The sequence below is a fragment of the Bufo gargarizans genome, chromosome 9, assembly GCF_014858855.1.
Source record: "Bufo gargarizans isolate SCDJY-AF-19 chromosome 9, ASM1485885v1, whole genome shotgun sequence".
NCBI classification, from domain to species: Eukaryota; Metazoa; Chordata; class Amphibia; order Anura; family Bufonidae; genus Bufo; species Bufo gargarizans.
Genome location: NC_058088.1, coordinates 44,337,321 through 44,348,991, shown reverse-complemented (window position 1 = coordinate 44,348,991; position 11,671 = coordinate 44,337,321).

Below are 11,671 nucleotides of genomic sequence, written 5' to 3'. Positions count from 1 at the left end.
AAGGACAGACACACACACAGACATACATATGGACAGACACCTGTGCAATCGTCAACCAACTTCTATCTAATGTGTGGCCACCTTTAGGAGACATTAAAAGGGAATTCCACCTTTAGTTATGCTCCAACCTTTTGTTACCGTCTTATATGATTCCCACTGATTCCCAGTACTGAGGGGACATGGACTGGGGTTTAAAAGGGAATTATCAACATGTACCAGAAGGTGGTCTAAACCATAACTCATTAGGCACTGGCTAGACTGTGGGATGGAGTCTAAGCAATGCCTTAGGCCTCATGCACACTGCCGTTATGCATCCGTTCTGTGCATTGGAGACCGCAATTTGTGGTTCCCAATGCACGGGCAATATCTGTGCGGTGGCCGGGATGGATTGGTACCCATTCAACTTCAATGGGTACGTGATCCGTCCCACCCGCTAAAAATAGAACATAGTGCTTCCGTGGGGTTCCGATCCATGCTTTCGTTACGCATATCTGTGATTGCAATGTAAAATGTGATTGCAATGTAAAACCACAGATCATACGAGTGTATTACTGTAGTGCAGCGGCGGCATGAAGCCCACGGCGTCATAGCAACCAATGACGCCGTACGCTCCAGCTCTCAGCAGGATGCCAGGCCAGGATACCACGGACCGCTCACAGCCGTGTGCATTTGGCCTTACAGGCATGTGTGCTGCTGATGCTGAGCAAGAGCAAAGCAACACATGGTAATTGTTCTTTATTCAATTATTGGCTCCTTTGAGCCTTTATTTAGGTGTTTTGGTGTAGACAGTGACTGTGAGTCGTGACACTCACTGTAGCCCCAGGCGGCAGGCCCCCCATTCATGTAACATAAATACTACAAGAACTGGTCTTTCTGTGACTGTCTGTTACTACTAGTAACTTACTAGTTCACCTGAATTCTAAATTCAAAACGAAATCCAGCAGCAGCAGCACTGCAGCAGCGTTCAGCTTTGTCTGCTTTCCTCTGGGCGCCAGGTTTCCAGCTCTGGGCTCGGCTATCAGTCCTGTCTTCTGCAGCTGCGCCGAGACGAGTCCTGCTGCTGGCTGGGGGCGGGCTTACAGTCAGTCAGACTCAGAGGATGATCATTGATCTGTGCGGGCGGCGTGCGCTGCTATGGAAACTGCAGTGCCTGGACTCGGAGTCAGAAGATCACGTGAGAGAGGGGCCGGGCGGCGGGCACTGCGCAGCATGAATGAATCTGGCTGTATGCAAACATTTTAAAGGGGCCGTAGCGGAGACGAGTGGGCACCCTAACTTACAGTGGGCCCCGGCACTTGCCCGGGTTTGCCGGGTTCTGACGCCGGCCCTGCCCTTAGCTCCGTGTGAGTAGAAGCGAATTTGTGAGTATTAGTATGTTTTCGCATAGCAGATATTCAGGTGGTCTGTTAGTTGTTTGCGCAGGCTAGTTAGAACTTCCTGTGCTTCTAGGGCTCTAACGCGATTATGTACAGATTCAATGGCAGCAATTTGCTTAAAGGGAAGCTGTTACCGGGATTTTGGGCATAGAGCTGAGGACATGGGTTGCTAGATGGCTACTAGCACATCCGCAATATCCAGTCCCCATAGCTCTGTGTGCTTTTTTTTATCAGAAAATCACTTTTTATTAAATTATTTTTTTTGCATCACCAAATCTAATGCCCATAACCTTTTTATTTTTCCATCAACATAGTTGCATGGGGGCTTATTTTTTTTATGGGATGGGCTGTAGTATTTATTGGTCTCATTTTGGGGATGCGTAGGACTTAATAACAGCAATTCCGCCATTGTTTTTTATTTTTATTTTTAATAGCGTTCACCATGTGGGATTAGTACCATAATTATTTTATAGATCTGGCTATTATGAACACGGCGATACCAATTATGTGTAGTTTACTTTATTTTATTTTATTTTTCATTTTTTTTATCTGTTATAAATGAGCGGCTATGTGAAAGAACAATTTATTTGATTTTTAATTGACATTTTGTTTAATTTTATTTTTATATTTTGTACAGTTTTTTATTTTTACAGTTTTTTTAATCAAGTCCTACTTGGATCTTGAAGATCCAGTAGGGCTGATGGCTGTTACTATAGTTTGCAATGGTCTTGTATTGCAAAGTATAATGCTATTCGTTTTACACTGATGCAAAGGCATCCAATGTTGCCATGTAAGGCGTCCGGAGGCCGTGGTAACCATCGGGCCGTTACCATTGCAACGCAGCAGCCCAATGGTTGAGAGAGGGAGCCTGTAACAGAACAGAGCCGGAGCCATCAGATACAGGTGGACTGCACCAGGGGGCAGGGTGGGCACAGCGGCACGCATGAGGGGGCAGAGATCTGGGACACAGTGGCACGAATAGGATGTATATAGCCATATGGCAGTCGTAAAAAGGTTTAAATTAGTTTAGAACTTTATTGGTTTTTAGACTTTATGTTACTTATTTTACTTTTAGAATTTGCAGAATTGCTAAATTTTTAAGGGCTTTCATTTTTAGCCATTGTATATTTGGGTTCTATTTACATTGTTTTACTGTTTTTATTTTCATTATATATTTTTATTTATATATTTTTATATATTTATTTATATTTTTTTTATTTTTTATTTCCAATATTTTTCTTTCTACAATAAACGTATCATCGTCTCGTAGGTTTTTAACATCCCTAGTGCTTTCTTCCCCCTTATTTTAGACCTTTATTTACCTTGACCTTCTTAACCCCCCAGAAATATTAGGTGCTCACCCTTACACCACCTATGAGCACTTAGGGTGTTAGGTGAAAACCCCTCAACCGCTGTAGACCACCATAGCTATAGCAAATAACCTGGGGTCTGTAGTTGTTAGGCAGGTCTGGTCTGTATTCGTTTAGAAAGGTCTATATTCATTTTAGGGTGTGATGAAGGGGTCACATATATTATTTTACATTTAAATTACATACTTTGGGGTGTGAAATAGGCAAAAAATTTGCACAGGGGAGAATACTTTATTTTTGAGCAGCTTTTTATAGTTTATGGAATTCCTGTCATTACTGTGTCTCACTACCGAGGCGCTGGGTTTAAAAAAAAATGAAATAAAATGTAAAGAATACGTGTTTTGTTTTGTTTTTTTGTTCGATTTCCAGCTTCTGCACATGGATACCTATACACCACAATTCTGGTGCAGTTACTGTCGCAGATATTACGTGGCTTAAGCCGCAGTCTATTTAAAAAAAAATCTTTGACACAATTTTTATGATTATTGAATATTTTGCGCTTTTACTTTAAAATTAGTTTAGAACTTTTTTGTTTTTTAGACCTTATGTTACTTAGGCCTCATGTACACAGCCGTGTTCCGCGGCCGAGAGCGGACTGTGGAAACCCGGCCGGGATTCCTCCTGACAGTATGAGCGCACGGCGTCATTGGTTGCTATGACGCCGTGCGCTCATACTGTCAGGAGGAATCCCGGCCGGGTTTCCACGGTCCGCTCTCGGCCGCGGAACACGGCCGTGTACATGAGGCATTATTCCACTTTTATAATTTGCAGAATTGCAGCATTTTTTCGGGCTTGATGTGATTTTTGAACAGATCTTTATATTTCAGAAAGGCAATTTTGGGTGGATTTCCCCTTTAAGTACAACTTCCCTCTTGGACTAACCATGTGTGTACAGGGTACAACTGGCATCTAGCCACATTCATTTTTACGAGGCCTCTAAACCACAAAAAACTGACATACACTGTGGGGGAGATTTATCAAACTGCTATCAAGTAGGAGCTATCAATCAGAACCCTCACCCATAAGTTCATTCAGACCTCAGAAGATAGATAATCAAAAAGGTGGATGGATGGATAGACAGAGAGAGAGAGATAGATAGATAGATAGATAGATAGACGTTTACATGAAGGAACATGTTCATCTTTTCTCCCTTCTTAGAAACTCTTTAATTAATTTTTCATTTCTCTCTCTGGAATAATGGAAATGAAAGGTAATAATTTGCTCTGCTAAAAAACAAGCCAGAACACATCTAAGGTAGATGCCAAAATCATTCAATCTGCAAAAATGTCAACGTGTACCTGATCCCCGACGCTTCCTGGTGTATAAGGAGCTCAGTTTCGTTTCCCCATCTTAATTTCTGTTTCTTGGATATTAATAAGAACTTCAGGGGTCAATTACACAAGAAGCAAAAATGAGCAGAACAATATAAACCTGAAAAATACATATAGAGGAGGAAATCTTCTGCAGAAATATAAATCTACCACATATGAACAGGATGGTGAAGTACAGACCACAACAAACCTCACCATAGGAGGCAGTATTATAGTAGTTATATTCTTGTACATAGGAGCAGTATTATAGTAGTTATATTCTTGTACATAGGAGCAGTAATATAGCAGTTATATTCTTGTACATAGGAGCAGTATTATAGTAGTTATATTCTTGTACATAGGAGCAGTATTATAGTAGTTATATTCTTGTACATAGGAGGCAGCATTATAGTAGTTATATTCTTGTACATAGGAGCAGTATTATAGTAGTTATATTCTTGTACATAGGAGGCAGTATTATAGTAGTTATAGTCTTGTACATAGGAGGTAGTATTATAGTAGTTATATTCTTGTACATAGGAGGCAGCATTATAGTAGTTATATTCTTGTACATAGGAGCAGTATTATAGTAGTTATATTCTTGTACATAGGAGGCAGCATTATAGTAGTTATATTCTTGTACATAGGAGCAGTATTATAGTAGTTATATTCTTGTACATAGGAGGCAGTATTATAGTAGTTATAGTCTTGTACATAGGAGGCAGTATTATAGTAGTTATATTCTTGTACATAGGAGCAGTATTATAGTAGTTATATTCTTGTACATAAGAGCAGTATTATAGTAGTTATATTCTTGTACATAGAAGCAGTATTATAGTAGTTATATTCTTGTACATAGGAGCAGTATTATAGTAGTTATATTCTTGTACATAGGAGCAGTATTATAGTAGTTATATTCTTGTACATAGGGGCAGTAATATAGTAGTTATATTCTTGTACATAGGAGCAGTATTATAGTAGTTATACTCTTGTACATAGGAGCAGTATTATCGTAGTTATATTCTTGTACATAGGAGCAGTATTATAGTAGTTATATTCTTGTACATAGGAGCAGTATTATAGTAGTTATATCCTTGTACATAGGAGCAGTATTATAGTAGTTATATTCTTTGAAAATTTTCTTTTTATTGAGAAAATAGCAGAAATGACGTATTGCTACGTCCTGCCGTATCATATAAAATGACAATCAAAATGACAATCAAAAGACAATCAAAAGCGCACATCGCTTAAAACATACATATCTGGTCCCTGACACAGGCCTGAACATAGTTCCATGCATAAATAACAGTACATTAAAGATGCTCAACGCACAGGTACCGACAGCATAATCACATCACATTATGGTAATACGATATGGCAAATACTTGATAGCCCTTAAAATGTACACTAGTCTTGCAGCATGTCTATTGAATCAAATAACACAAGAATGTAGGGACAGGAGGGAGGGTAAGGAAGGAGGGGGGGGGGGAAGAAGGGGAAAGGGAGGAGAAATTAAGGGGGAAAAACTAAGAAACAACAATCCATCCATGACACTTGTACATACGTAGCTCTTCAATCAAAGGAAGTACATGACGCAGATTTAGGCATATAAGCAGGTACTAAATATCTTCAGCACAGACACACTCCAGGCTATTTGGCAACAACGCGCAAGTATTACTCCGCCTAACGTTCTTCTTGGTTAAGTGCATCTAGGAGGCACAGACGAATCGTCCCTAAATAGAAACCATGGTGACCACAGCTTGACATACTTATTGTGGTTCCTGTCCTCCCAACTCGCAAGCTCCTCCATACGACATATATGGTCTACTTTTTTCAGCCATGCCTCCACTGAGGGGGGTTCCGTACTCAACCAGTGCTGTGGGATAAGTACTCTCGCGGCCTGGAGTAATTGGGTGGTCAAGCATCTCTTTGAGGGAGAGAAAGAGGGAGTTGGGAGCCACAGGAGCACAAGGGTAGGAGGCACCACAATATTGACTTTTGTTATCTTCTGAATAGAGGATAAAACCCCCTCCCAATATGGCCGTATTTTAGGACAGAACCAGAAGATGTGAGACAGAGTCCCCACCTCCTCCAGACATCGCCAACACTTGTCGTCCTGTCTCATGCCCCTAATGAACATTTGCTTTGGAGTTAAATACCACTGGGTAAGAACTTTATATGTGTGCTCTTGCACTCTGGTGCACCTTGAAAAGCCGTGAGAGTGTGCGTGTATTCTCATAATGTCAGTTTCACTCAGCTCTAATCCAAGTTCAGCAGCCCAGTGTCTCAGATATTGCGGCATTCCAGGGGACCGGGGATTAACCAAGGCCAAATAGCATAGGGAGATCAGCTTGCGCGGAAAGGACTCACATGTCAATATTTTCTCAAACCATGACTGAGTAGGCTTGTGTCTGCTGCTTGCAATAAGTGGCTTGGAGACTGAATTGAGCTCTATTAGTTCCAAGAAATTGCCTGAGTTAATAAGGGTGTGCAATGGATGAGGAGCTTGTATGTCACCTGAGGACGCCCCTAAGAACTCCCCAGTTGTGAACCTACGCAGTCTTTGCCATGTCGCAGCTATTTGTTTAGAATTTGGCCTTACAGCAAAAGGAAGGAGGTCAGCTGGCATAGAGGGAGAAGGGTTGTTTAAGAGGTTAAGTTTGCCAGATACCTGTTGAATTACAGAGGCAGTGCCTCTAAGCAAAATTTGTGACCTGAGATTGGAGGAAGTGAGACCCCATAGACCCGCTCTCTGGACAGGGGAGAGTTGAGCCATCTCCAGTTCACGACCCCAAGTATGGAGTTTAGTAGCATGTAATTGAATCCATCTTTTCAGGTGTATCGCCTGATAATATAAATGTGCGTCCGGTAACCCAAAACCCCCCGTACCCTTACGTTGTATCAGTCTGCTATGTGCCAATCTTGCTGACTTTCCCCCCCATAGAAAAGTTCTAAATAATCTCCTGACCTGGCAGAAAAAAGACATAGGTAGAAAAATGGGTAACATCTGCATTGCATAGAGGAGCTTGGGCATAATGAAGGCCTTTAAAAGATTCTTCCTACCCATCCAAGACACATACGGGATTTTAAGTGAGTGGAGCTGTTTTTGTATCTCGCTCAAGAGGGGCTGGTAGTTTAAGCTAAAGGTTTGGTCTAGATCTGCTGGTAATTTAATACCTAAGTAGGAAAGATGAGAACCCTGCCAAATAAACGGGGTTGTGCCCTTCAGAGAGGAAACCACTTTGCTTGGTGCCGAAACGTTCAGCGCCTCTGACTTTGTGTAGTTAACTTTGAAATTAGAGATCCTCCCATACAGTTCAAAAAGGGATAGAAGATGCGGAAAGGCCTCGACAGGGTTCGTGAGCATAACCAAAAGGTCGTCCGCATAAGCGGCATTTATATATTCAGCAGAACTACCTCCGACCCTTAGGCCTTTTATACCAGGGTGTTCTCTTATAGCTTGCAGCAGTGTCTCCATTACCATAACATATAATGTAGGTGACAGAGGACAACCTTGACGGGTCCCATTCGTAATCGGAAATGGTTGAGAGAGTGTACCATTCACCCTTATGCGGGCACTAGGCTCATGGTATAAAGACATGACCGCGTTTTGGAATTGCTCCGGGATACCAAATTTATGTAAGGTTTTCCTCATATAGTCCCAGCTCACCCTGTCAAAGGCCTTTTCCGCATCCACACCCAGAAGGACTAGTGAGGCCTTTTCCTTTTTTGCTAACTGCATTGCTGACAGAACCCTACACGAGTTCTGGTTCCCCTCTCTTCCAGGCACAAACCCGGCCTGGTCCGGATGAATCAACTTAGTCAGAAGGGGAGCGAGGCGTAAAGCCAGCAACTTCGCCCAAATTTTCACGTCAACATTAAGAAGTGAAATCGGCCTGTAGCTGCCGCACTGGTTCGGGTCTTTACCCGCCTTTGGTAGGATTGTGACTGTCGCCTCTAGCGATTGCTTATGGAGGGTGGAGCCATCCAAAAGGGAATTGCACCAAGTGACTAAGCGCGGGGACAGAACTGCTGAAAATTTTTATAATACCCCACAGAATACCCATCGGGTCCCGGGCATTTCCCCATTGGCATGGAGCTCAGGATTTTCCCTACCTCCTCCAATGAGACTGGGGCAGTGAGTTGCTCCTTATCTTTACTCTCTAATTTGGGCAAATTAAGACCCTTCAAAAATGCATCAGCCGTCTCTGCAATAGTGGCTTCCGTGTCACCTTCCGGGCACTTGAGGCCATAAAGCATACTATAGAAGTTATGGAATTCTGCAGCAATTTCTGAGGTTTTGTGCAGCAGCTTGCCATTTTTATTTTTAATACCCGCTATATAGGAAGCATCTTTTCTCTGCTTAAGGAGCGCCGCCATAAGCTTCGTCCCCTTGTCCCCATGGGCATAAAAACGGAACTGGGCATACTGGTAAGACTTTGCCTGATGATAGTTGAGGTGGTCTTTTAATTTTTTCCTAGCTAATGCCAGCTCTTGCTGGGCCTCAATAGTTTTAGTTTTCTTATGCAGAGATTCTAAGGTTGTTATCTGCTCTAACAGTGTGTGAAAAATCTTTTGTCTTTCTTTCTTTTTTCTGCTGCCTAAAGCAATCAGCTCCCCTCTTATGACCGCCTTATGCGTCTCCCATACCGTGGCGACAGAGACGTCATCCGTGGTGTTCTCCTTAAAGAATTGTTGTATCTTTGCTTCTATGTCTCTCGCCACTTCCACATCATCCAGCAAGGTTTCATTCAGTCTCCATTGCCTGGCAGGCTGAGGAAGTTCAGAGAACACCACTGATGTCGTCACAGGAGCGTGATCAGACACCGTCATGGGCTCAATGGTGGAGCTACTTACCAATCCAGCGTGGATATCAGAAATAAAGATATAATCTAGCCTGGAATAAGCCTTGTGTGGGGCTGAAAAGAATGTGTAATCCAAATCTGTAGGATGGGTCAGACGCCATGTGTCCAATAAGTGAGCCCCTGCTAAGTGCTTGTTAATCCTGCCAATGGCTGCTTGAGTCAACTGAGAGGAGCGATCAGAAGCATCCATTAGTGGGTTCAAAGCCACATTGAGGTCTCCCCCCACCAGACAGATACCCTCTGCAAAAGCCGTCAATTTAGACAGTGTAGGCCTCAGCCATAACCCTTGGCCCCGATTAGGGCTATACAGACTTGCTAGTGTTACCAGAGTAGTCCCTATCCTACCCTTTATGAATATATAGCGTCCCTCCGGATCAGACATAGAGGAAATAAGGGAGAAGGGAACTTTTTTGGAGATGGCAATCCCCGCGCCCCTGGAAGCTTTAACATGAGAGCTGATGAACCACTGACTGAAGTAAGCCTGAGAGAGTTTGGGAACATGTCCTAGCTTCAGATGCAATTCTTGAAAGAAACAGATATCTGTGTGCCTTTTCTTTAGCAATCTGATTACCTGCGAGCGCTTTTGGGGGGTGTTAAACCCCCTCACATTGAATGAGGTGCAGTTAACTGCAGCCATACTTGTAATGAGATATGCACACAGCTGCGTACACTGTAATATGCGTACATGGATAGGAAAACAGGGGGAAACAAACAAAATAACGCCTTGCCATAAGCAAGATCCTTTGTACCCTTGAGCAAGAGGGTTGTGAGCAATGACAACATGAGGACTTCTTCAAGCCCAAGGTAAACAAAGGAGATGATGGAAACTCCATGTAGGAGCTAGGGAACCGCCGGTGACAAATTGGTAGCAGGCTGACATGCTCAGTGTCAGGTAGTACTGCTCCAGGTCACAAATCGGCTTTTCCGCCCCACAAAGTGTGCCAAACAGATATCACATTTGTGTGGACATAGCCACTATTCTGACTACTAAGGTGAATCTAGTTGTTTAAACCAGGTATCACAAAATATTATCTAATATGACATATGCACCCTCTGAGTGCCAGCTTAAAAGAAAGCACTGCAAACCGAACTTCTATGGGGATCACCCATATTAACAGTAAACGCATATAACTTTCCAACATAGGCCAGCAAAGCCTCAACCGCCCTTATTTTAAGTGCGCTCCTGACACATATTGGGCAGAAGCTGGGGGGCCCGCATTAACAAAGACCCACATACAACCTGCTGCGAATGTTCAGGTAATTCTTTGTTTAGCTTTTGGGCCTTTTCTTGCTGGCACCTTCGACCACCTGGAGCTTTCAGGGAGTTCTGGAAGCGGGACGCCAGTGTCCGCCGAGGGCAGCCATGATGGTATGTCCTGTGGCGTGGTGTTAAGCAGCTCCCAGGCCGCCGGCAGATCACTGGGGGTCCGGATCGTGCACCTCCTGCCGTCTCTGGAGAAGGTGAGCCCGAAGGGAAAGAGCCACTTGAAGGGGATCTTGCTGTGGCGTAGGATCTCGGTGACAGGCCGCAGGATTCTTCTTTTATTCAGGGTTGAAGGCGCGAGGTCCTGGAACAGGAGGAATCTTGTTGCCCTCGTATTTTACTTCTCCTTTTTCTCTAGCCGCTTTAAAAATCGCAGCGGTATCTACGTACCGCAAGAGTCCGCAGACTACATCACGAGGGGGTTCCCCCTCCCTGGGTTTAGGCCGCAGCGAGCGGTGAATGCGCTCAATTGTGACTGCAGACGCACCTTCAGGGCCCAACAGGGACGTGAAAATGGCCGACGCTGCTGCAGGGAGGTCCTCGTGTGTTACCGCTTCTAGGTAATCCTCTGAAGCGTACGTTTTTGCGCCTGCTCCTGTTCTCCTGATCTTCGATCAGTGCATAAGCATGGTCCAGGGAAGACAGGTAGGCATAACTGTTATCTCCCAACACGCGGGCATGTTCCAAGATGGCCCCCTGTGTAGCTTCAAGCCTCTCGACTCTATGGCCGATATGTTTAATGTCCTCTTTAATCTCAGTGAGCTCCTGCATCACCGGCTGGATTACTGACATGAGCGCTTGCTGCAGGAACTGCTTAGAGATGGGTTCAGCTGCTTCAGCTTGCGATCCCTGAGAGCCCTCAGTGCACGGGCTATCCGCTCTCTCAGCTTCCTCCATGCCGTCTTCAGGATCCGGCGGCGCCATCTTAGGCCGCTCAGCTACCGGAGCTGCAGATCGCTTATTAAAGAATTTCTCCATTTCGGAGGGTCCCCGGTCTTGCTTGAGGTGTTCAGGACGGTCTCCGGGTATATATCTGCCGATCTTCCCCATAATTCTGTAGTCAGGATGCGAAATAAACCACTTTGTGAGGTTATGAAGAGGAGAGCTCTCTTCACATGCAGCCGGTCAGGACGCTGGTCAAGCCCCGCCTCTATAGTAGTTATATTCTTGTACATAGGAGCAGTATTATAGTAGTTATATTCTTGTACATAGGAGGCAGTATTATAGTAGTTATATTCTTGTACATAGGAGCAGTATTATACTAGTTATATTCTTGTACATAGGAGCAGTATTATAGTAGTTATATTCTTGTACATAGGAGGCAGTATTATAGTAGTTATATTCTTGTACATAGGAGCAGTATTATACTAGTTATATTCTTGTACATAGGAGCAGTATTATAGTAGTTATATTCTAGTACATAGGAGCAGTATTATAGTAGTTATATTCTTGTACATAGCAGGCAGTATTATAGTAGTTATATTCT